The sequence below is a fragment of the Triticum aestivum genome, chromosome 6D, assembly GCF_018294505.1.
Source record: "Triticum aestivum cultivar Chinese Spring chromosome 6D, IWGSC CS RefSeq v2.1, whole genome shotgun sequence".
NCBI lineage: Eukaryota > Viridiplantae > Streptophyta > Magnoliopsida > Poales > Poaceae > Triticum > Triticum aestivum.
The window spans coordinates 451,403,999-451,431,755 of record NC_057811.1 but is presented as its reverse complement, the minus strand read 5'-3'; the positions used below and the strand labels follow the sequence as shown (position 1 = coordinate 451,431,755).

At 47.3% G+C, this 27,757-nt stretch overlaps 1 pseudogene; it reads right to left on the bottom strand.

Moving 5' to 3' along the window:
* Window positions 1–2,085: 2,085 nt before the first annotated feature.
* LOC123142690 (uncharacterized) lies at window positions 2,086–16,805 on the bottom strand (annotated as a pseudogene).
* Between the last annotated feature and the right edge of the window lie 10,952 nt (window positions 16,806–27,757).

Here is a 27,757-nt window from a genome sequence, read left to right as displayed (position 1 = left end):
TTTCTAGCCTCAACCTTCAGGGCTTTATACTCCACGCTGTATACTGTTATTGAGCTGAATGAAATTTGGCGCCATGGGCGCCTTTCCTTGTAAAAAAAAAGATTTACTATAATCGTCAGATTACTTTTCATTGAGGCATACAATTATCTTCTGCTGCATCCGGTCTCGTGGTCCGCGTCGCCATTACTCGTACCAGCAAAAGATGCCTCTCTTTGTTTTTCTGTCTCTGGACCAGTGTAGATGATTGCGTCTGCCAGATCCAACGACTGGACATGTGCTTCTCTCACTCATGCTTCATGTCAGAATTCATCCGTCTCAACGTAGGACACTGCAACAGCTGTCGCCTCGCCCCGTCGACACCATTTCAGATGCTATTTAGAGCGTGTACCGCCGGACTTCACAAATTGACCGAATAGACGCAGGACTACTTACCGGATAGAAGAGAGAAGAAAAAAGTTGATTCAACCGGACTCCTAAATGACTCTACTGTCGTTGATTTGTCGGTTTTTTCTTTCTTTTTATCATACTTTAGGTGATTGGTTGTGTGCATCTTAGTTATACAGAGGCCGGGTGTTACTCATAATGCTTTGTATCCGCTTGATGCTATATTTTGAGATAATAAAAACGTCTTTTATCGGGGGGAAAACTGGACCCCTCAAAGTCTCCTTCAATGTCCGAGCTGTTCGGCACTCCTCATATTGGCCTCATATATGGGATGAGTATTTGATGCATCTGAGTGTGTCCGGTCAGTGTTCCTGCGTCCGCCACATAGGATTTGGTTCAACATGGACCATCTTTCCTTTTGTTTATCCTGGCGCTAGAGCGAGGGGAGATTGTGGTCCCTCCTTTTGCAACGGCAAGGAGAGATAGCGGTCTCTGCTCTAACCGCAGCTCGGCTGGCTGGGCGCCGGATCCGGTGCTTTCTCCTGTGGTTGTGATTTCATTCCTCCTTGTTCAGTGATTCCTCGGCAACTTCTACTTGCATTGATCCTCCTCTGCAATGAGTTCCTCTTTCGGCTTGATCTCGATGGTTTCTCTATTGGTGGTTGCACTTGGTCTGCTCTACTATGCTCGTTTGAGGTTGTAGTAGTTGGCGCCCGTGAGCTTCATGCCTGTAATTTTACTCTTGTTTCAGGCTTGTCCCTTATCTGATGAAAACCATTGTATGAAAACCGGTTGACGAAAGTCCTCTTCTGCTCCCGAGCTCATTTGAGCTCGGGATGAACAGTAAATCCAACAAAATATGAAAACAAATTCAAGAAATCCTGAATTCTTTTATGGCAAACCTCAACTGTTTTGTGTGCTTGAATTTTTTTAGCACGAGATGACATTAGTGGAAGTCATGGCAAAAGAAAATAAAAATACCAGCACCACAAAATGCTTTCAAAAATAACATTTTTGGAGCATCGATTTTGTCTTTTGGCCACGGCTTCCACGAATGCGATTTCTAGATAAGTTTGTGCAAGCCCACAAAATATTTGTCGAAGTTTACCAAAAAAGGAGTTTAAAAATAGTAATTGTTTTGAGTTTACTATTCATCAAGGAGCATTTAAGCTCGGAAGCAGAAACTCCGCGTCGAGTTGGTGATGGCTTCATTAGTTTGAACTTGTGCTGATGACCTTCTCGTTGGAGACAAAATGTGTCATGGTGCTATTTCCCCTCCAGAGAGTAATCGAAGATGAGAGTTTTTACGGTACCCTATACCGCTAACAGGGGAGGAAGCGGTATATTAAAATCTGACCGCTGATTTCCTGAGGGTAGGATAGACATAGATTTTCTGTCATGGGAACCTTAGCGACGTCGTCGATCAGCGGATATTGGCGATGGGAAACCAAGACGGCAAGCTCCGCCGCCATGTCCCACGACTCCTCCACAGTCTCCTTCGACCTCCTGCTCCGGTTGCTGGACGGAGGTGCCCCCCGAGCCGTCGTCCTCGACCACGACCTCCCCCTCGAGCTCGTCTTATTCGTTCCCGTCGTTTTCATATACAGTAGCGTCGTCTCGCTGAAGCCGGCACCTTGTCCACCATGGACGAGTCGCTCGAGCTCGTCTCGCATGCACACACCCAGCCACGCGCGCGCCCGTTCACGCTCCATGCTCGCAGCAACAGCCGTCGTGCATGCCCCGCAGCACCGCAGTAGCTGCTCGTTCGCTCCCGCCTCCCGCACGCAAGCAGCCCCGCAGCACCGCAGTAGCTGCTCGTTCGCTCCCGCCTCCCGCACGCAAGCAGCCCCGCAGTAGCTGCTCGTCCGCTCCCGCCTCCCGCACACAAGCAGTCCCGCAGCCTCGGGTCGCCTCGCCACTGTCCGCGGACAGCGTGATCCGAGAGGGCAGGCCGGGGCAGCCCGCAGCCAGCCGCCATGGTCTCGCCTGCCTGGCATGGCCGGCCGCCGTCGTTGGCGAGCAGCATGCGCCGGGAGGCATCGGATGTCCGGAAGGCGTAAAAGTCGGTTCGAAGGTGCTGCACCTTGCTGGCCCAGCCGGCCTTGTCACGGCGGACCAGTCCCTAGAGGGCGAGACGGGCGGGCTGAAACTTTTTACTCCCAAAATGCCCTCGCGATTTGTATACTGGAGGACGGGAGAGAAGCGGTGCAAGCTATACCGCTCGCGATTCTATTGGCAAATTGGAGCAGTACAGATCGATCGTCACCATTAGATTTCAAGAATGGATGGCTAATATTTGACGCGGGGTACCATAAAAGAGCTCATCGAAGATACATGTCGAATGTCTTTCTACCAGTTCACATGCGAGCTCGTCCCAGGAGGAAGAGAAGGAAAACAAGTGGTACTGACTTCTACCAACAAAGGAGTTTTTTTTTTCTGAAAAGGAGGATGACTCCCGGCCTTGGCATCAATCGATGCATGCAGCCATATTGTTAAATAAAAATGTAACAAAGTCTTATGGTCCAAAGAAACTCATACACTGAGCAGTAGTCGAAAGAAAATAAGTCTGAAAAGCGCCACATCCGGCGATATAGAACTGAAAAGTGCCACATCCGGCGATAAAAAACAAGGTACGATGCCTACACACCTAGCTTATTATTAGCTCGCCACCGAAATCGGCTGAAAATAGCCCGTGCTAACGTCTCCCAACGGTTGCACCCAATAACCAAAAGCTTTCAAAAGTCCGCATGAGTGAGTAAGGACCACATACGGATCCAAGTTGTAGCTCTGTAGATAACCCGCAAAAAATTAGTGAATTTTGTCCCATTAAAAATCATATCATTCCTAGTGTTCCATATAGCCCAGAAAAGTGCACATATTCCTATCCGAATATGTCTAGCTATGTGTATGCCCACTCCATTAAGCCACGTCCCAAATAGCGTGTTTATGCTCCTTGGAGGATGAACATTAAAAGCTATATGAATTGATCGCCATAATAATTTTGCAAGAGGACATTCGAGAAAGAGGTGTTTAATCGTTTTATTTTGATCACAGAAACAACACCTGTAGTTACCAACCCAATTCCTTTTCACCAAACTATCTTTGGTTAAAATGACTTCTTTGTGGACGAACCACATCAAGATTTTAATTCGACGCGGAACTTTAGTCTTCCAAATGTGCAAAGACCTCGACAATGGCCCGGAATCAATTAGGTCAGAATACATGGATTTCACTGAGAAGATTCCATTCGTGGTTAACTTCTACTGAATTGTATCCGCCTGATCTGATAGGTGAACATCCATCAACCTACGGACCAGGTGAAACCAAGCATTCCAATGTTCCCCTACTAGGGATCTCCTAAATTGGATATTAAGCGGTATCGAGTTTAATACTGTGGCAACATAATCCTCCTTGCATTGCACAATATTATATAAGGAGGGATATTGCAAAGCCAAAGGCGTCTCCCCTAGCCAGGTATCCTCCCAGAATCTAGTAGTGATACCATTACCAACTAGGAACTTCACTCGTTGGAAGAAAGTTAATTTGTCCTCATTAACCCCTTCCAAAAGGGTGAGTCCGTTGGCCTAGCGGTGACCTGGGCCAAAGTCTTAGAGTGTAGGTACTTATTCCGCAAGATTTGTACCCATACCCTCGGTCTCAATAGATAGTCTGTATAGCCATTTGCTAAGCAGATCTATTCTTGACTTCTAAATTTTCGATCCATAACATGCCCTGGTCTTTTGGTCTACAAATGATATCCCATCTAGCCAATGTGTACTTCTTCTTGGCCTCATCACTTTACCAAAAGAATTGGGATCTATAGAAGTCAAGTCTTTTTCATACCCCTATCGGTACTTCAAAGAAAGATAGAAGGAACATCAATAGGCTCGTCAAAACCGAATTTATCAAAACCAATCGTCCTCCGGAAGACATTAGCTTGCCCTTCCAGCAGCTCAGTTTCTTTTCAAATCGATCTTCTATACATTTCCATCATTTGTTCGTTAAACGTCTATGATGAATTGGGATCCCTAGATAGCTAAAAGGTAGGGATCCTATTTCACAGCCGAACAAATTTCTATAGTCATCTTGTTCCTCTTTGGCTCTCCCAGAGCAGAACAATTTGCTTTTATTGAAGTTGATTTTGAGCCCAGATAGTTGCTCGAAAAGACATAATACAAGTTTCATATTCCTAGCTCACAACTAGGAAAAGGCCTGCTAGTGGCGCACCTGCTTTGCCTACTAATGGCGCACTACAGGTGCGCCACTAGCATCACGCCATTAGAATTTTTTACTAATGGCGCACCACAGGTGCGCCATTAGTATACCAGATACTAATGGCGCACCAGGGAGTGCGCCATTAGTATATCATACGGTGCGCCATTTGTTGGGGAACGTAGCAGAAATTCAAAATTTTCCTACGTGTCACCAAGATCAATCTAGGAGATGCTAGCAACGAGAGGGGAGGAGTGCATCTACATACCCTTGTAGATCGCGAGCGGAAGCGTTCAAGAGAACGGGGTTGATGGAGTCGTACTCGTCGTGATCCAAATCACCGATGATCCTAGCGCCGAACGGACGGCACCTCCGCGTTCAACACACGTACGGAGCAGCGACGTCTCCTCCTTCTTGATCCAGCAAGGGGGGAGGAGAGGTTGATGGAGATCCAGCAGCACGACGGCGTGGTGGTGGAAGTAGCGGGATCCCGGCAGGGCTTCGCCAAGCGCAAGCGGGGAGGAAGAGGTGTCACGGGAGGGAGGGAGGCGCCAGGGCTTGGGGTGCTGCTCCCATGCGCCTCCCCACTATATATAGGGGTGGAGGGGGCTGGTTTCTTGCCCTCCAAGTCCATTGGGGCGTTGGCAAAGGTGGGGGAAAGAAATCCCATCATTTCCCTTCCCCACCGATTGTTATCCCCCTTTTTTAGGGATCTTGATCTTATCCCTTCGGGATATGATCTTATTCCTTCTAAGGTGGGATCTTGGTGCGCCTTGACCAGGGGTGTGGGGCCTTGCCCCCACTACCCACGTTCATGTGGGTCCCCCCATGCAGGTGGGCCCCACTTCGGAACCTTCTAGAACCTTCCCGGTACAATACCGAAAAATCCCGAACATTTTCCGGTGGCCAAAATAGGACTTCCCATATATAAATCTTTACCTCCGGACCATTCCGGAACTCCTCGTGACGTCCGGGATCTCATCCGGGACTCCGAACAACTTTCGGTTAACCGCATACTAATATCTCTACAACCCTAGCGTCACCGAACCTTAAGTGTGTAGACCCTACGGGTTCGGGAGACATGCAGACATGACCGAGACGACTCTCCGGTCAATAACCAACAGCGGGATCTGGATACCCATGTTGGCTCCCACATGTTCCACGATGATCTCATCGGATGAACCACGATGTCGAGGATTCAATCAATCCCGTATACAATTCCCTTTGTCAATCGGTACGTTACTTGCCCGAGATTCGATCGTCGGTATCCCAATACCTTGTTCAATCTCGTTACCGGCAAGTCACTTTACTCGTACCGTAATGCATGATCCCGTGACCAAACACTTGGTCACATTGAGCTCATTATGATGATGCATTACCGAGTGGGCCCAGAGATACCTCTCCGTCATACGGAGTGACAAATCCCAGTCTCGATTCGTGCCAACCCAACAGACACTTTCGGAGATACCCGTAGTGCACCTTTATAGCCACCCAGTTACGTTGTGACGTTTGGCACACCCAAAGCACTCCTATGGTATCCGGGAGTTGCACAATCTCATGGTCTAAGGAAATGATACTTGACATTTGGAAAAGCTCTAGCAAACGAACTACACGATCTTGTGCTATGCTTAGGATTGGGTCTTGTCCATCACATCATTCTCCTAATGATGTGATCCCGTTATCAATGACATCCAATGTCCATAGTCAGGAAACCATGACTATCTGTTGATCAACGAGCTAGTCAACTAGAGGCTCACTAGGGACATGTTGTGGTCTATGTATTCACACATGTATTACGGTTTCCAGTTAATACAATTATAGCATGAACAACAGACAATTATCATGAACAAGGAAATACAATAATAACCATTTTATTATTGCCTCTAGGGCATATTTCCAACAGTCTCCCACTTGCACTAGAGTCAATAATCTAGTTCACATCGCCATGTGATTAACACTCAAAGTTCACATCGCCATGTGACTAATACCCAAGAGTTTACTAGAGTCAATAATCTAGTCCACATCACCATGTGATTAACACTCAATGAGTTCTAGGGTTTGATCATGTTATGCTTACGAGAGAGGTTTTAGTCAACGGGTCTGCAACATTCAGATCCGTGTGTGCTTTACAAATCTCTATGTCATCTTGTAGATGTAGCTACCACGCGCCACTTGGAACTATTCCAAATAACTGCTCTACTATACGAATCCGGTTTACTACTCAGAGTCATCCGGATTAGTGTCAAAGTTTGCATCGACGTAACCCCTTACGACGAACTCTTTTACCACCTCCATAATCGAGAAAATTCCTTAGTCCACTAGATACTAAGGATAAGTTCGACCGCTGTCATGTGATCCATTCCTGGATCACTCTTGTACCCCTTGACTGACTCATGGCAAGGTACACTTCAGGTGCGGTACACTGCATAGCATACTGTAGAGCCTACGTCTAAAGCATAGGGGACGACCTTCGTCCTTTCTCTCTCTTCTGCCGTGGTCAGGTCTTGAGTCTTACTCAATACTCACACCTTGTAACACAGCCAAGAACTCCTTCTTTGCTGATCTATTTTGAACTCCTTCAAAATCCTGTCACGGTATGTATTCATTTGAAAGTACTATTAAGCGTTTTTGATCTATCCTTATAGATCTTGATGCTCAATGTTCAAGTAGCTTAATCCAGGTTTTCCATTGAAAAACACCTTTCAAATAACCCTGGATGCTTTCCAGAAATTCTACATCATTTCTGATCAACAATATGTTAACAACATATACTCATCAAAAATTCTATAGTGCTCCCACTCACTTCTTTGGAAATACAAGTTTCTCTTAAACTTTGTATAAACCCAAAATCTTTGATCATCTCATCAAAGCGTACATTCCAACTCCGAGATGCTTACTCCAGTCCTTAGAAGGATTGCTGGAGCTTTGCATACTTGTTAGCATATTTCAGGATTGACAAAACCTTCTGGTTGTATCACATACAACCTTTCCTCAAGAAAATCGTCGAGGAAACAATGTTTTGACATCCTATCTGCAAGATTTCATAAATAATGCAGTAAATGCTAATATAATTCCAACAGACTCTTAGCATCGCTACGAGTGAGAAAGCCTCGTCGTAGTCAACTCCTTGAACTTGTCGGAAAACATCTTAACGACAAGTCGAGCTTTCTTAATGGTGACATTTACCATCATTGTCCGTCTTCCTTTTAAAATCCATCTGCACCCAACAGCCTTACGACCATCAAGTAGTTCTTCAAAGTCTACACTTTGTTTTTATACATGGATCCTCTCTCGGATTTTATGGCCTCGAGCCATTCATCGGAATCCGGGCCCACCATCGCTTCTCCACAGCTCATAGGTTCATCGTTGTCCAACAACATGACTTCCAAGACAGGATTACGTACCACTCTGAAGTAGTACGCATCCTTGTCGTCCTATGAGGTTTGGTAGTGACTTGATCTGAAGTTTCATGATCACTATCATAAGCTTCCACTTCAATTGGTGTAGGTGCCACAGGAACAACTTCCTGTGCCCTGCTACACATTAGTTGAAGTGACGGTTCAAGTCTCCACCATCCTCCCACTCAATTCTTTCGAGAGAAACTTTTCCTCGAGAAAGGACCCGTTTCTAGAAACAATCACTTTTGCTTCCAGATCTGAAATAGGAGGTATACCCAACTGTTTTGGGTATTCTATGAAGATGCATTTATCCGCTTTGGGTTCGAGCTTATCAGCCTGAAACTTTTTCACATAAGCGTCGCAGCCCCAAACTTTTAAGAAACGACAGCTTAGGTTTCTCTAAACCATAGTTCATACGGTGTCGTCTCAACGGAATTGCGTGGTGCCCTATTTAAAGTGAATGCGGTTGTCTCTAATGCCTAACCCATAAACGATAGTGTAATTCGATAAGAGACATCATGGTATGCACCATATCCAATAGGGTGCAGTTATGATGTGCGGACACACCATCACACTATGGTGTTCCAGGCGGTATTAGTTGTGAAACAATTTCCACAATGTCTTAATTGTGTGCCAAACTCGTAACTCAGATATTCATCTCTATGATCATATCATAGACATTTTATCCTCTTGTCACGACGATCTTCAACTTCACTCTGAAATTACTTGAACCTTTCAATAATTCAGACTTGTGTTTCATCAAGTAAATATTCTTAGCATCTACTCAAATCATCTGTGAAGCAAGAACATAACGATATCCACTGCATGCCTCAGCACTCATTGGACTGCACACATCAAAATGTATTACTTCCAACAAGTTGCTTTCTTGTTCCATCTTACTGAAAACGAGGCCTTTCAGTCATCTTGCCCATGTGGTATGATTTGCATGTCTCAAGTGATTCAAAATCAAGTGAGTCCAAACGATCCATCTGTATGGACTTTCTTCATGCATATATACTAATAGACATGGTTCGCATGTCTCAATCTTTTCAAAAACGAGTGAGTCCAAAGATCCATCAACATGGAGCTTCTTCATGCGTTTTATACCAATATGACTCAAGTGGCAGTGCCACAAGTATGTGGTACTATCATTATTATCTTATATCTTTTGGCATGAACATGTGTATCACTACGATCGAGATTCAATAAACCATTCATTTTAGGTGCAAGACCATTGAAGGTATTATTCAAATAGACAGAGTAACCATTATTCTCCTTAAATGAATAACCGTATTGCGATAAACATAATCCAATCATGTCTATGCTCAACGCAAACACCAAATAACAATTATTTAGGTTTAACACCAATCTCGATGGTAGAGGGAGCATGCGATGCTTGATCACATCAACCTTGGAAACACTTCCAACACATATCGTCATCTCACCTTTAGCTAGTCTCCGTTTATTCCGTAGCCTTTTATTTCGAGTTACCAACACTTAGCAACCGAACCGGTATCTAATACCCTGGTGCTACTAGGAGTACTAGTAAAGTACACATTAATATAATGTATATCCAATATACTTCTGTCGACCTTGCCTACCTTCTCATCTACCAAGTATCTAGGGTAGTTCTGCTTCAGTGACCGTTCCCCTCATTACAGAAGCACTTAGTTTCGGGTTTGGGTTCAACCTTGGGTTTCTTCACTAGAGCAGCAACTGATTTGCCGTTTCATGAAGTATCCCTTCTTTCCCTTGCCCTTCTTGAAACTAGTGGTTTTACTAACCATCAACAATTGATGCTCCTACTTGATTTCTACTTTCGCGGTGTCAAACATCGCGAGTTGCTCAAGGATCATCATGTCTATCCCTGATATGTTATAGTTCATCACGAAGCTCTAATAGCTTGATGTCAGTGACTATGGAGAACCATCACTATCTCATCTGGAAGATTAACCCCCACTCGATTCAAGCGATTGTAGTACTCAGACAATCTGAGCACATGCTCAACGATTGAGCTTTTCTCCCTTAGTTTGCAGGCTTAAGAAACTTGTCAGAGGTCTCATACCTCTTGACGTGGGCACTAGTCTGAAATCCCAATTTCAGTCTTTGGAACATCTCATATGTTCTGCGACGTTTCAAAAACGTCTTTGGCGCCTCAATTCTAAACCGTTAGCATTACGCACTGAACTATCACGTAGTCATCAAAACGTGTATGTCAGATGTTCGCAACATCCACAGACGACGCTCGAGGTTCAGCACACCGAGCGGTGCATTAAGGACATAAGCCTTCTGCGCAGCAATGAGGATAATCCTCAGTTTACGGACCCAGTCCGCATAATTTCTACTATCAACTTTCAACTAAATTTTCTCTAGGAACATATCTTAAACAGTAGAACTAAAGCGTAAGCTACGACATAATTTGCAAAGACCTTTTGACTATGTTCATGATAATTAAGTTCATCTAATTATTTAATGAACTCCCACTCAGATAGACATCCCTCTAGTCATCTAAGTGATACATGATCCGAGTCAACTAGGCCGTGTCCGATCATCACGTGAGACGGACTAGTCATCATCGGTGAACATCTCCATGTTGATCGTATCTACTATACGACTCATGTTCGACCTTTCGGTCTCTTGTGTTCCGAGGCCATGTCTGTACATGCTAGGCTCGTCAAGTCAACCTAAGTGTTTCGCATGTGTAAATCTGGCTTACACCCGTTGTATGCGAACGTTAGAATCTATCACACCCGATCATCACGTGGTGCTTCGAAACAACGAACCTTCGCAACGGTGCACAGTTAGGGGGAACACGTCTCTTGAAATTTTAGTGAGGGATCATCTTATTTATGCTACCGTCGTTCTAAGCAAATAAGATGTAAACATGACAAACATCACATGCAAATCATAAAGTGACATGATATGGCCAATATCATCTTGCGCCTTTGATCTCCATCTTCGAGGCGCGGCATGATCACCTTCGTCACCGGCATGACACCATGATCTCCATCATCGTGTCTTCATGAAGTTGTCTCGCCAACTATTACTTCTACTACTATGGCTAACGGTTAGCAATAAAGTAAAGTAATTACATGGCGTTTTCATTGACACGCAGGTCATACAATAAATTAAGACAACTCCTATGGCTCCTGCCGGTTGTCATACTCATCGACATGCAAGTCGTGATTCCTATTACAAGAACATGATCAATCTCATACATCACATATATAATTCATCACATCCTTTTGGCCATATCACATCACATAGCATACCCTGCAAAAACAAGTTAGACGTCCTCTAATTGTTGTTGCATGTTTTACGTGGCTGCTATGGGTTTCTAGCAAGAACGTTTCTTACCTACGCAAAAGCCACAACGGTGATATGACAATTGCTATTTACCCTTCATAAGGACCCTCTTCATCGAATCCGATCCGACTAAAGTGGGAGAGACAGACACCCGCTAGCCACCTTATGCATCAAGTGCATGTCAGTCGGTGGAACCTGTCTCACGTAAGAGTACGTGTAAGGTCGGTCCGGGCCGCTTCATCCCACAATGCCGCCGAATCAAGATAAGACTAGTAACGGTAAGCAAATTGAACAAATCATCGCCCACAACTACTTTGTGTTCTACTCGTGCATAGAATCTACGCATAGACCTGGCTCATGATGCCACTGTTGGGGAACGTAGCAGAAATTCAAAATTTTCCTACGTGTCACCAAGATCAATCTAGGAGATGCTAGCAACGAGAGGGGAGGAGTGCATCTACATACCCTTGTAGATCGCGAGCGGAAGCGTTCAAGAGAACGGGGTTGATGGAGTCGTACTCGTCGTGATCCAAATCACCGATGATCCTAGCGCCGAACGGACGGCACCTCCGCGTTCAACACACGTACGGAGCAGCGACGTCTCCTCCTTCTTGATCCAGCAAGGGGGGAGGAGAGGTTGATGGAGATCCAGCAGCACGACGGCGTGGTGGTGGAAGTAGCGGGATCCCGGCAGGGCTTCGCCAAGCGCAAGCGGGGAGGAAGAGGTGTCACGGGAGGGAGGGAGGCGCCAGGGCTTGGGGTGCTGCTCCCATGCGCCTCCCCACTATATATAGGGGTGGAGGGGGCTGGTTTCTTGCCCTCCAAGTCCATTGGGGCGTTGGCAAAGGTGGGGGAAAGAAATCCCATCATTTCCCTTCCCCACCGATTGTTATCCCCCTTTTTTAGGGATCTTGATCTTATCCCTTCGGGATATGATCTTATTCCTTCTAAGGTGGGATCTTGGTGCGCCTTGACCAGGGGTGTGGGGCCTTGCCCCCACTACCCACGTTCATGTGGGTCCCCCCATGCAGGTGGGCCCCACTTCGGAACCTTCTAGAACCTTCCCGGTACAATACCGAAAAATCCCGAACATTTTCCGGTGGCCAAAATAGGACTTCCCATATATAAATCTTTACCTCCGGACCATTCCGGAACTCCTCGTGACGTCCGGGATCTCATCCGGGACTCCGAACAACTTTCGGTTAACCGCATACTAATATCTCTACAACCCTAGCGTCACCGAACCTTAAGTGTGTAGACCCTACGGGTTCGGGAGACATGCAGACATGACCGAGACGACTCTCCGGTCAATAACCAACAGCGGGATCTGGATACCCATGTTGGCTCCCACATGTTCCACGATGATCTCATCGGATGAACCACGATGTCGAGGATTCAATCAATCCCGTATACAATTCCCTTTGTCAATCGGTACGTTACTTGCCCGAGATTCGATCGTCGGTATCCCAATACCTTGTTCAATCTCGTTACCGGCAAGTCACTTTACTCGTACCGTAATGCATGATCCCGTGACCAAACACTTGGTCACATTGAGCTCATTATGATGATGCATTACCGAGTGGGCCCAGAGATACCTCTCCGTCATACGGAGTGACAAATCCCAGTCTCGATTCGTGCCAACCCAACAGACACTTTCGGAGATACCCGTAGTGCACCTTTATAGCCACCCAGTTACGTTGTGACGTTTGGCACACCCAAAGCACTCCTATGGTATCCGGGAGTTGCACAATCTCATGGTCTAAGGAAATGATACTTGACATTTGGAAAAGCTCTAGCAAACGAACTACACGATCTTGTGCTATGCTTAGGATTGGGTCTTGTCCATCACATCATTCTCCTAATGATGTGATCCCGTTATCAATGACATCCAATGTCCATAGTCAGGAAACCATGACTATCTGTTGATCAACGAGCTAGTCAACTAGAGGCTCACTAGGGACATGTTGTGGTCTATGTATTCACACATGTATTACGGTTTCCAGTTAATACAATTATAGCATGAACAACAGACAATTATCATGAACAAGGAAATACAATAATAACCATTTTATTATTGCCTCTAGGGCATATTTCCAACACCATTAGTATGCCTCCCAGGGGGCCATATTTAACCATGTGCTCTGGCTTACTAATGGCGCACTTGTTGATGATGCGCCACTAGTGTGCATTTTGCAGTGCGCCACTAAAGTGCTGGGTGGTGCGCCACTAGTATGAATATTAGGGATTTTTTTCTTTTCTGATATTTGCACAGGTTACAAAACATATTACTGCACAGAATATAGACAACACAACATATAAACAGCAGATTTATCGAATACAATGGAAGATTAGTCTCCGAATACAATTCATCATATTAGTCTCCGAATTCAAAAGACCGAACAAAGTTAGAACATTACAAGTCTTGCGACCGCGAGTAGCGAGTTTGTCTTCACATTACAAGTCGATATCGATCATCTAAACTACCATCACATAGAAGAGAGCTGCGGTCATCACGATTAGCATCATCGCGATGAAACTGGTCTTCATCCGGTTCCTCCTCCGCTCCCTCCTCTCTCTTGCTAGATAGCGCGCGTATCTAGCTTCCGCCTCCGCCCTAGTGGTGTACCCTTTGTAACTGTTACCGCTGAAACGGTGAACCTGTCTCCGACACTCCTCCCAGTCGTGGTAGACTCCGGGAACCTTACCCTTGTACACGACATACGATGGCATCTCTATGCACTAGCCAAAGAAAACGTTAGTAGCAATTCACAGACAATACATAAGCAATATATAAGTATGCAACAAAAGGATCGGAAGAGAAAAGCAACACATTAATAGCACGATTCATGGTCCTACTAATAAATAGCATCGATTACATATAAGTTGAACGACTATCCAAACCAAAGAGACATACAAGTTCATTAATGTTTAATATTACAACATGAGCCAATCGACATTTCAGAACTACATAGCATCACTACTTTCGACTCGACTCAGGGACCGGAGCGTGGATGAAGCCGCCGTCTTTCGTGATGGTCATGAAATCGCGGGCGTTGTCAGCCTGCATTTGTAGCGTTGTTTCTATCTCACTGTTGGACGGTTGATATCTGAGATAGAACTGCCCCGAGGTACGAAGGACATCTTGATGGATGATTTCTGCAAACTCCGACTGGATGCGAAAGAATTCTTGTCTGATGTCCGCGTCCTGCATTGCTGACAAGCGTGCGGCCCAATCTTTGAGATTATTTGGTAGCAGAAGGTGATTATGGTCCCGTACGATCGCCCGCATGTGATGGAGGGCGTAGTAGGCATCCTTCTGACCTCCAGGCGGCTGCTTGACGCAGGGGAACGTCGTATTGTGGGTGAACATGTGCTTGCCGTACCTACGAACTGGCCTGCTGAAGGTGCCTCCAGATCTAGCGTAGCCGGGGAGAACATCATCAAGAACTTTTTTGATATTTGTGTAGTCTTTCCTCGACTGACGGTCCGGGTCGAAATACGTGGCCATGGAATATTTCGGGCTTAAGAGGATGAGTGTGCAATGTGTGTCACTGCACAAAACACGGAATGTTAGAAAAAAAAAGAACGATCGAAATCTAAAAAATCATATGTTACGGGGCGGTGAGGGGATGACTTACTCGGGAAAGTAAGGCATGAGGAAGTTATCCTTATCTGGGTTTGCCAGAATGACGCCTTCTAGGTATGAACTCGCGACTTGCCGGTCCCCAGCGCTGCCCAAGATCTTGGCACGCATGTAGAAGGGGTTGACTATCACGATGTCCGGGGTCTTGTCTCTAATGATCCGCATCTCCATACTCAGCGAAAATAGCCGAACGAAGGTGTAGTGCAACGGACGAAGGTTAAACATAGTGAAGATGTCATCAAACCACAGGACGATCGTACCCCCGATGGCGCTATCCACAAAGCCCTTGCCCTCTGGCACCTTGGCCATGAAAACCGGGTATGCCACATCATTCTCAGAGAGACGCCGCTTCTCCAAAGAAAGAACACTATCATGCAGACTCCGCATAGCACCGGTTGCAGCATTGAGCAGATTAGTCGGTAGCATCAGCCTTCCCGCCACATGCACCCTCCTCGACATATCCTTAGGTGAAGGTGGCCCGTCCTGAGCACGGATCGTACTCGGTGCCGGCTGGCTCGCACCGCCCTTGTCATTCTTTCGTTTCCGTCCCTTCTTCCTCATCTGCTGCAATGGGATCGAGTTCTGCTTAGAGACCGCCTTCTTGAGTGTGTTGGGGCTGATAATATTCCGCACCTCGGCTATCTGAGGCTCGGTGAAGGTGGCAGCTGGAGGCGTCTCCTGAGAACTGAACGCCAGACGACTCCTGTTGCAATTGGATTTCTCCGCGGTACCAGCTAGATCGCGGTCGTCTTTTTCAGGGTTGGGTTCTTGAGAAGGAGGCCCGAAGAATTCGTCACCGTACCCATGTTCGGCAAAGTACTTATCGACGTTGGTAAATGTACCGTCGTCGTTGTCGTCGTCCGGATCCTGTGCCATATGCATGTCCGGATCCTGTGCCATAGGGATGTCCGGCATGTCCGGTAGCGTTGCGGCGGTCTTGCCATGGCTTGGCGCCGGCACGACTGGCGGTGTTGTCTGTGGGGTGGTGTCCCCCGCCCCCAAACGAATCTGGCTCTTCGGCCAAAGCAGGGGCCAGCTTACGCAGGCGCTGACGGTCATCACATCATCTTCGTCGGCCCCAGCGGGTCGAATCGGAGGTAACAACTCGTCGCAGCCTGGCAGCACCCGAACCAGTTCAACCCTATACACGGTGGGTGGCATCGGATTACCGTGGAACATGGGGTTGCCCGGTTGAACGATTCTGCCCTTGGCGACATCGATCAACTCGCCGCCCACGAAGTGCAGGAGAGTGCATGGAACGTCGGCGGCACCCTGCGAAAACATGTAGGGCGTCAGGGATGCCCAGTCAAAGGCAAGGAGATGAAGTCATCGGCCGAGAGGCTTAGTTACCGTGATGGCGTCGAGCTCGGCTAATGTCGAGGCACCGCCAACGGCGGGTGTGCAAGTGACGGAGGGGCCGCTTGCTGCCGAGGTGCCGGCCGGCGTACACCCGGGTGCATTAAGCTCCAATGCCCGTGCCGGCGCCGGAGACACCAATACCGCCTCCGCCGGAGACACCAATGGCGCCGCCTGCGCATTGTGCGAGTTGCTGGCCGTGAAACTGGGAACCGGGGCGGCCCCTGTTGGCCGCCCGCAATCCATGTCTGCAGCCCCCGAATCAAGGTAGGCACAATGGCGGTGAGCGTCGTTCCCAGTTGTTGTTGCACTTGCTCTTGGACAATCTCCGGAATCCGCGCCACTTGTGCCTTGAGTTCTTGAACCTCGCGCGACTGGCTTTCCGAGCTGGTCTTTTTCTCCTTTCGCCCACCAGCGTTATAGTATGACAACCATTTTGTGGACAAGCCTTTGCCGGCCACACGACCAGCTGACGACGGCTTACTGAGCTTATCCTTGTTTTTCATTATGTTCAACGCCCTATTTAGAGTGCTGTCCCAAGGGGAGCTCTGAGACGACCCCGCGCTACTGCTTTCAGTCTCCTGCGGAAGGAATGTGAACCATTTAGAAATTTGGCTTCATTAATTAGAATACAACCATATGGAGCTAATTACGCGGGGGTGTATTCCTTACCAGAACACGCTCAAGTGCCTTGGTCTTCGGATCCGTGGTAAGCTCCTTAGTTACCGGGTCCTCCTTGTACCGGGCCCTGACATAGTTCCTGGTCTGCTTGTCACGGTATTTCTCGAAGCGGTGCGGTAGGCCTTGCTCGGCACGCTCTGCGTCCTCCTTGTCCCATATAGGTTCCGCCACTCTGTAACCGCCGGGACCGAGTTTGTGGACCCCTAAGTTCAAGTCCCGCATCTCTTTCCCCCACTGACTTGATTCCTCGAATGCGCCGCTCTCGCACTTGATCTTGAACTCCTTGTAGTCATCTTCGCTGATCGAAGGATTTTTCGCCTTGATCTTCTCATAACTATCACCTTTGTTAATCATCCTCTTCACCGCGCTTCTCCAAGTAGTCAGGGTTGTGCTCATCTTCATGAGGGTGGCACTGTTCACTTTATTCCCTGAGAGGCGTGTGTTTGCAAAGTCAGCGGGGAACTTGTATCGTTCGTGCAGCTTCGTGTAGAGGAGGTTGCGCAAATTCCCTCGGTCCTTATGCCTTAGGTTCTCGGTGTTGATCGAGACGGTGCTCCGGAGAATGCACCCGAGGTGAACCGAGTACCCCTTGACTAATTCTTTGGGCGCCGTTGGATCCCCGTCGGAGTTCACTTCAGTAAATTCCTCCTTGACGGTGTCGAGCACGTTCGGGCGCCGGTCCTTCTGTTACCTCTTCGGTTAGCTGCCATCTGTGCGTGCGCTGCCATGATCAGTGGTGGCATCCTCGGTGGCACCATCAGTGGTGTCATCCCCGACACCACTAGGGGTTGTGTAGTCAGGATCAGTGTCTTCCGCGACGTCCTCATAGCGGTGAGGTTCTTCCTCCATCTCTTGGGACAGCTCCCAGAATGCCTTGCCGCCCGAACCGCCGGCCTCATCGTTTTGGGCCATGTTTCGCTCTAAATAGGAAAAAAGTTTGGTCAAAAAGTTGGTTATTGTCAAGGAACAAGATCATGGTCTCATCATTTAGGGTTTGTCGACATCGAGGCATCCTAAAAGCTAAGCTTTTATCATTTAGGGTTTGTCGATGCCGAGGCACCCTAAAAGCCTAAGCTTTCATCATTTAGGTTTTTATCGACACCGAGGCACCCTAAAAGCAAAGGTTTTAAAATTTAGGGTTTGTCGACGCTGAGGCACCCTAAATGCTAAGTTAAGTTTTCATCATTTAGGGTTTATCGGTGCCGAGGCACCCTAGGTTGACTGATATATATGGGTATCTTCTAATAATATACCCTATCAAGAAAAGGGAAGGATGATTCTAAGTTGGGCCTAATCACCTGGCTCTATTGCCACCTACGGTTTAATGCAGCAAGAATAAAGGGGCAGTTGATCCTACTTAATTAAGTACTAAGATACCCCGGCCCATGCATTAGTCGCAAGTACCCCATATGTCCTATTTTTAGCAAAGTCATGCTAAAATTCACGGAAAATTTCAGCATGACCTTTGGTGTCGGAGTAACCGAATTTGCCGGAACGGAAGTTAATCGACATGCCGGCAAACTCAAGGGCCTCTCGGGGTACCTGCAAAATCATCACGACACGATGGTCGGAGACAAAACCCAGCGAATTAGCAAAGTTACTGACGTGTTTACAGAAATTGTTTTCTGTAAAAGATGACCATCATCTTTACAAGTCTTTTTCAATGTGATCAATTGATGGATCAACACGTAAAACATGTCCAATAATAGTTCTTAACTCCTACCAAATAGTAAAACTGAACACAACATATGATCATATTTACAAGCCTAAGAGTTCTTTACAAACACGTAAAACATGTGATCATCTTTACAAGCCTAACAGTTCTGAGCTCCTGCCAAAACTGAACACAACATATACCAAGGAAAACTAACACTTCTAGAGTCATATCAGACTAACACCCAACACTGCATAACAGTTCTGAACTTCTGCCAAAGCTGAACACAACATATACCAAGGGAAATCGACAGTTTGGGGTCACAGTTTGCCCCCAAATGGACAGTTAACAGAAAGAAAAAATAATAATACTTGCATGTTCAAAGAAAAGCACAGGAACTTTATAGCCCCTTTTCTACTTTCTTTTATTCCATAGGTGAGCAAGAAACTTTGGTCTTGTAGTTACAGTCCTATAGAACAAAGCTAACATAATTCTAGATGTCGCAAATCATGTCTAGAAGATCAAAATGGCACAGGGGGCTGATGATTCAAGATACAATTGTGGAACAGTCACAGCAGTAGTAGGAAAGTAGTAGTTCACAAAGATTATGTTTCAACTAGTGTGTTAGAAGGCTAGTATATGCAACTAGGGTGTTAGTATCTTTAGTGGAGTATACAATGCAGAACCAGGCACAGAGAATTATACAGTATTAGTTTGGAAAAGAATGAAGTTGCCATCCTTTTTATTAACCTATTAAGCTTAATATTTGGTCACATAAAGTAGTACTACTTCCACTACTAAAGTAAAGCAATAGAATAAACTGTGCACGTGTACTTCGTAGCTCACTCACATTACCAGTTCACTTACAAAAATAGCACTATAGTGTTCCCTCGCACATTTGTACTAGCATATAGAGATTTTCGAATACCAGAGGAGTAGGAGCAGAACATGTATACCAGAGGAGTAGGAGCAGCACTATATGTGGACTTACTCGATCAACAAACAAACTCTCCTTCTTACTGGTCTTGAAAAGCGCCAACTGAAACTCCTCCTGCACCACGTCAACGCACAAGCATCACAATTCAGGTTATTCGTCACTCATCATATAGTACTGCATTATCTGAATCGATGAGAATAGTATGAAATCAATGCTTTCCATACGAAGGTTGTGTGTAATCATCTTTCACACTTATCTACAAGACCACAACAGTTGCCGAGAATTACCAACTCCTGACAGTTTCCGACTACAGCAGTTTCAGTTAACTATTTTTTAGACTACAACAATTTCAGTGAACTTGCAAGATGGAGCCAACAAGTAACAGTAAAGCACACATACTAAATGACATTGGAGAAATAAAAGACAATAGTACGGCAGCTCCAGCTACTTCGCATAGGTTCAAACAGATCCAAAAGTGTGTTTATGGGGTAAAGGGGATTATTATGCAGATTCAGACATGTAGGCTCCAACTAATTTATTGTGGTAATCAGGATAAATGCAGATAACAGTGCTATGCAACAAATTTAAGTCACATCAGCTATCTACACAAAAGAACATAGTAGCATGCACGGTCATCGCACAACAAGGCAGCAAATATTACATTTTACAGGAGATGAAGCATATCAGAGAGGAACGCACCTTCGGTTGGCCTTCTTCCAGTGGGTTTGCTGCTAGCCTTCTGTAGGTGGACTCGCGGCTAGCCTTCTGCGGGCGGACTCGTGGATTGCCTTCTTCCAAACCCTAGGAACGAGATTTCAGACGATTCAAGCATGAGGGTTCCACGGGATCAGTAGGAGTAGATCGTCGACCATTCTAGGGAACCATGGAGGAGGGGCGGGAAGGGGAATGATGCGCACGCACCTTCTTGCCTTCTCCCTGTGGCTTCTCTGCTCGCCTTCCGCCGGTGGATCCGCCGTTTTCCCGCAGCCGCCGCCGGGAGCGAGAGAGAGATTTGGGGGCGGCGGCGGTCTGGTGGGGGTCGGGGGCGTCGGGGGCGGTGGGGGTCGGCGTCGGGGGCGGTGGGGCGACGGGCAGTGAGGCGCCGGGGCGTTGGGGCGGTGGTGGTCGGGTGCAGCAGGGGCGGTGGGGGTCGGTGGCGGGGGCAGCAAGCACGGGGGCGGAGCGGGTGAGGTGAGGCAGTGTAGGGGGGCTGAGACAGAAAGAGATTGGGGATTTTAGTTGGGGGGAGGGTTAGCAATGGCGCACCCCCTAGCGGTGCGCCATTAGTAATTTTTTTAATAGCAACGGCGCACCTCCTGGCGGTGCGCCATTAGTAACCTTTTTTTATAGCAATGGCGCACCCCCTAGCCGTGCGCCATTAGTATTTAGTTCAGTTTGTGAATTAATATTAACTAAATAAATTATTACCCTTCATTTGTGAATTAATATTAACTAAATAAATTATTACATTTAAGTACTTATCATTTAAGTAAACTTTCGAGATATAAATTTTATTTTTTTCATATGTATTATTCATTTAATAGTTCACATACAAAAAATTTATATGTAGTGGCGATCCCGGCTGACCCGTTGGCTTACTCGATGCAGACGGAGGAGGCACGGCTCCTGGAGTGGACGGAGGGGGCCGCAATCGAGATGGGGAGGGTGCGGGTGGTCGTCGGCGGTGGTGAAGCGGGGGAGGTTGCGGGGGGTCGGCGGCGGCGGTGGAGCGGGGGAGGGTGCGGGGGGTCGTCGGCGGCGGTGGAGCGGGGGAGGGTGCTGGGAGTCGTCGGCGGCGAGGGGGATCTGGCGAGGGGGGATAGCGCGCGATCGAGATGGAGGGGGATCTGGCGCGGGGGGCGAGGGGGAAAGGGATAGAGGGGGGAAAGCTAGCAATGGCGCACCTCCCAGGGATGCGCCATAAGTAACATTTTTTTAGTTGCGTCTAATAGTTTTTTATTTGTTATTTGAAAAAAAATTATGAATATGAAAATATTTATGAATATGAAAACATTTGTCGAAATACAATCGAGAAATGAAGGCTACAATTTAAATACAATCGATCTTAGCTAGCTATTTGTTCACAATCTTCTTGCCCTTATTTTTCGCAAATGGAGTTCTTCTCTTGAACGGACGTCCTTTAGGTAGGGTGGTCCTGCTTCTTCTTGTGGTGTATGCTGGTACTTCATCGTCGTCGTCATGTTCCATCTTCGGGTCGCCGTACTTGTCAAAGTCTTGCTCATTGGCGACTCCATCCATTCCGATGATCTTCCTTTTGCCTCTCCTCACGACAACACGACTGGGCTTTGACGGGTCGGTAATGAAGAAGCATTGGTCCACTTGGGAACCACTACCCATGGCTCATTTTTCGCGGTGACGTTTGCACCCGCAGTCTTGGATTTGGCTTCGGGTATAACCATGGTGGTGAAATACCGGTCTTCTTTTAGGACGCTCTTGGCCCATCTGACACGGAACATCGGGACCTTCTCTCCAGCGTAGTCAGCTCCCAGATCTCCTCGATCCTTCTGTAGTATCTATCCTTGTCGTTACCGGTGTAGGATTCCATCGTTACCCCGGAGTTCTGATAACCATCGCTCTTCATGTCCTTTCCCTCGGTGTAGAATGTGTAGCCGTTGATATCGTACGCCTCATACGTCATCAGGTTGTGCTCGACGCCCTGTGACAAGGTGAATATGAGTTGTTCTTCCGCGGAAGAATCCTCATGTAAAGGGTACGACAGAAGCTTCCGCTTGAACCAACGCGTGAAACATGAGTTGTGCTCTTTGATTATATCTCCGTCCGTCCTCTGTTGGCCTCGGTCATTGTACATCTTCTCAATAAAGGTTTTTTGTTCTACCACCCAAGGATCGACCACATCTATGTGTTGTAGCACGACTAGGTTTGCTCTTTCAAAGTCGGCGAGCCGACCCTCGAAGTCGACATGCATTTCGCGGCCACCCTCACGGTGACCCCATCCATCGAGCCTGCCGAGGTGCCTGTTGACGGGCAGACCAACGGGGTTCTCGATGCCTAGATAATTTGTGCAGTAGGAGATGCACTCTTCGATCAGAAAGCCCCTGGCTATGCTTCCCTCTGGACGTGACATGTTGCGAACGTATCCTTTGATGACACCATTCATCCTTCCGAACGGAATCATGTTGTGCAGGAACGTCGGCCCGAGTTGGATGATATCCTCCACGATAAGGACCAGCAGATGCACCATAACGTCGAAGAATGCGGGCGGGAAGTACATCTCAAGCTCGCATAGTATCACCACGATCTCTTCCTGTAGCCTTCGGAGTTGCCTCACGCCAACCGACTTCCGAGAGATGACGTCGAAAAAGTTGCATAGGCCAAATAGCGTTTCAGGAACGTGTGCGTCCATGATCCCACGGATTGCAACTGGAAGTATGTGCCTCATCAGCACGTGACAGTCGTGAGACTTCATCCCGCTGAACTTCCACTTCGCTGAGTCTAGGTATCTGCTTATCTTCCCCGCGTAACCGTAAGGAAGTTTTACTCCTACGAGGCAGGTGAAAAACTGATCGATCTCCTCCTGACTTAGAGTGAAGCACGCGGGAGCGAAGTCATTTCCGGTCTTCTTGGCCTTTTTTCCTTTGCGACGACTTTCCGTGTCCTGCTTCGCCTCATCATCATCATCATTAGCGTGAAGCTCCTCCCTGATGCCCATTGATTTCAAGTCTGCCCTTGCTTTCGGCCCATCTTTGGTCCTCTCTGGCATGTTGAGCAGGGTACCAAGCAGACTCTCGCACACTTTCTTCGTGATATGCATGACATCAAGGCTGTGAGGCACACGGTGGATCTTCCAGTACGGCAAGTCCCAGAAAACAGACCTCGTTTTCCATACCTTCAGCAGTGGCTCTGGCGCCTTTCGCTTCTTTTCTGGCTCTGGCGCCTTTTGCTTCTTTCCCGGCAGTGGGCAATCTTTCCAATTTTTCAACAGCTCGTCTATTTCCTCGCCGCTCCTCGTACGCGGGCGTCTTCGGGTTTCAGTTTCACCATCGAACAGATCCTTGCGTTTCCTCCATGAGTCATCATCGCGAAGCCACCTTCGATGTCCCATGAACACGGTTTTCAAAGACCCGGGATCTCTATCTAGCTGGGGATACGTTGTGTCATCCATGCACCTGACGCATCCAGAAAATCCGTGGACCACCTGCCCCGCGACATATCCGTAACCGAGATAGTCCTGCACTGTCGTGAGCAGTGCGGCTCTCATAGGGAAATATTCTTTCTCTGCGGCGTCCCACGTATTGGCTGGCGTTTTCCATAGCGTGTCTAGATCCTCTTTCAGCAGCCCCAGATACAGATTGATGTCGTTCCCTGGTTGTTTCGGCCCTTCAATTAGCATACTCATGTGAATGTACTTCCTCTTCATGCACAACCAGGGGGAAGGTTGTACATCCACACAAACACAGGCCAGGTGCTATGTGTGCTTCTCTGGCTGCCAAACGGATTGACTCCATCGGTGCTCGCGCCCAGCACGATGTTCCTTGGATCGTTCCCAAATTCTGGGTGTTCGAAGTTCAACGCTTGCCACTGGCTCCCATCCTTAGGGTGACTCAGCATCTTGTCTTTTTTATTTATCTCCGGATCATTTGCGTCATCTTCTCGCTTCTTCTCCTCCCTATCCGCGTGCCAACGCAGGAGCTTTGCTACCTTAGGGTCCGCGAAATACCGCTGCAGACGAGGAGTGATCGGAAAGTACCACACCACTTTTCGAGGAGCTTTCTTCCTCTTCTTGTATCGAGTGACGCCGCAAACCGGACATACGGTAGACTCCGCGTGCTCGTCCCGATAAATGATGCAATTGTTCATGCACACATGGTACACACGATTTTCTTCGCCTCCTCGAAACTGGTTAGGCACTTGTTCCCCTTGGGAAGACGTTCATGCCAGAATGACATGTTCTCGTCGAAGCATGCGTCGGTCATTTTGTGTTTTACCTTCATCTCCAGAGCCATGAGCATTACTTTCAGGCGGGTATCCTCGGGCCCGCATCCTTCATACAATGGAGTAACCGTGTCTATCTCCAGTTGATCCAGCTTGGCTTTCTCTCGGGCGGCAGCTCTTGCGTTATCAGTCTGCTTGAGAAGCAGCTCTTGAATATGAGGGTCCTGCACCCAGCCCATCGATGGTCCATCGTCGTCTGCTCCGGCATCTTCATCTTCATGATCATGCCCTTCGTCTGCTCCAGCATCTTCCTCATCATCATGTCTGGCATCTTCTACATGATGACTGTGTACTGCATCTACTTCGTGATCACGTCCTGGAGATTCTTCGTCTTCTCACCCGCCCTCGCCGCGGTTGTCTTGCTGCCCTTCCTCATTTCTTGCTCGGCCCCCATGGACGACTTCATAATCATCTTCATCACCTTGCCACCGATAGCCATCCATGAAACCACACAAGAGCAGGTGGTCCCGCACTTGTACAGAATCCGGGTGCCTTCGGTCATCGTGCGGACCATGGTCGCCTGCGGGGTGGAGCAAAATGATATTTTAGAACCAAGAAAAAATTTGGCATGACTTTGCCTAAAAATAGGACCAAAAAGAATGCATAGTGCCAAAATTCTCACCGAAACGGAAATGAATCAACATTCCGGCAAAATATTGGCAACTATCGCATTTCAAATACCGGTACCTGCAAACACAAACATATATGCAACACCACAAACATACATAGATCTAGCTAGGCCATAAAAAGTGCATGTGCACGTTGTTGGAGGGAGAAAAAAGTAGATCTACAACATAAAGAAAGCTTTCCCCTTACTTACCTATCAAAAAAGGTAATTTAACCACTTAATTTGGATGAATCTATGGTGCAAATGAGGTGAGGAGGAGGAGGCAGCCGAGACAAGCTTGGAGGAGGAGGTGGAGAGAATGAAGTGGGGAAAGTGAGTGTGTAGGTGGCTGTCGAAAATATCTAGCTGGTCCCAGGTTACTAATGGCGCACCACCCACAAATGCGCCATTCGTAACCCTGGTTACTAATGGCGCACCAGCTGGCGGTGCGCCATTAGTAGTTTTGCAAAAAAAATGATAGTAGTGGCGCACGGGGTGACTGGTGCGCCATTACTAGTTAAAACTAGTAATGGCGCACTGTGCCCTGGTGCGCCATTAGTATTTTTGTAAAAAAAAATTGTTAGTAGTGGCACACCATGGTTGTGGTGCGCCATTAGTGTGACCAACACACGGTGCGCCACTGCTATATAGTAGTGGCGCACCGCATGTTTGGTGCGCCATTAGTGTCCATATTATCTATAGCCCTTTTCCTAGTAGTGGCTTTTGCAAGATCATATTCCATGAATATAATAGTATCATCCGCGTATTGTAGACCGGAGACACCCCCCTCTACAAGGTGGGGCACGAGTCTTCCTACTTGTCCACTCTCTTTGGCCCGACCAATAAGTACTGCCAACATATCCGCTACAATATTAAACAACACAGGAGACATGGAGTCTCCCTGTCGTAACGCCTTACGTGTCTGGAAATAATGTCATGTATCATCAATGACTTTCATTTCGACACTACCTTTCTGTATGAATGAATCCACCTGGGATCTCCAAGATTCATTGAACCCCTTCATACGTAAGGCTTGCTGTAAGAAGGGCCATTTGACCTTATCATACGCTTTTTCAAAATCTACTTTGAAGATAACACCATCTAGTGTCTTCTTATGGATTTCGTGCAGCGTTTCATGTAGGACCACAACCCCTTCAAGGATGTGTCGTCCTCACATGAAAGCAGTTTGAGTTGGTTGCACAACCGAATGGACTATCCGTGTCAACCTATTCGTACCAACCTTTGTAAAAAATCTTAAAGCTTACATTGAAAAGACAGATCGGTCTGAATTTCTTAATGCGAATAGCCTCATGAAGGAAATATGCCCTAGAGGCAATAATAAAGTTATTATTTATTTCCTTATATCATGATAAATGTTTATTATTCATGCTAGAATTGTATTAACCGGAAACATGATACATGGGTGAATACATAGACAAACAGAGCGTCACTAGTATGCCTCTACTTGACTAGCTCGTTAATCGAAGATGGTTGTGTTTCCTAACCATAGACATGAGTTGTCATTTGATTAACGGGATCACATCATTAGGAGAATGATGTGATTGACTTGACCCATTCCGTTAGCTTAGCACTCGATCGTTTAGTATGCTGCTATTGCTTTCTTCATGACTTACACATGTTCCTATGACTATGAGATTATGCAATTCCCGTTTACCGGAGGAACACTTTGTGTGCTACCAAACGTCACAACGTAACTGGGTGATTATAAAGGTGCTCTACAGGTGTCTCCAAAGGTACTTGTTGGGTTGGCGTATTTCGAGATTAGGATTTGTCACTCCGATTGTCGGAGAGGTATCTCTGAGCCCACTCGGTAATGCACATCACTATAAGCCTTGCAAGCATTGCAACTAATGAGTTAGTTGCGGGATGATGTATTACGGAACGAGTAAAGAGACTTGCCGGTAACGAGATTGAACTAGGTATTAAGATACCGACGATTGAATCTCGGGCAAGTAACATACCGATGACAAAGGGAACAACGTATGTTGTTATGCGGTCTGACCGGTAAAGACCTTCGTAGAATATGTGGGAGCCAATATGAGCATCCAGGTTCCGCTATTGGTTATTGACCGGAGACGTGTCTCGGTCATGTCTACATAGTTCTCGAACCCGTAGGGTCCGCACGCTTAACATTTCGATGATAGTTATATTATGAGTTTATATGTTTTGATGGACCGAAGGTTGTTCGGAGTCCCGGATGTGATCACGGACATGACGAGGAGTCCCGAAATGGTCGATACATGAAGATTGATATATTGGAAGCCTATATTTGGATATCAGAAGTGTTTCGGGTGAAATCGGGATTTTACCAGAGTACCGAGGGGTTACCGGAACCCCCCGGGGTTTAATGGGCCATAGTGGGCCTTTGTGGAGAAGAGGAGAGGCGGCCAGGGCAGGGCCGCGCGCCCCTCCCCCCTAGTCCGAATAGGACAAGGAGAGGGGGGCGGCGCCCCCCTTTCCTTCCTCTCTCCCTCCTCTTTCCCCCTCCACTCCTAATCCAACTAGGAAAATGGAGGGAGTCCTACTCCCGGTGGGAGTAGGACTCCACCTGGCGCGCCCCTCCTGGCCGGCCGCACCTCCCCCC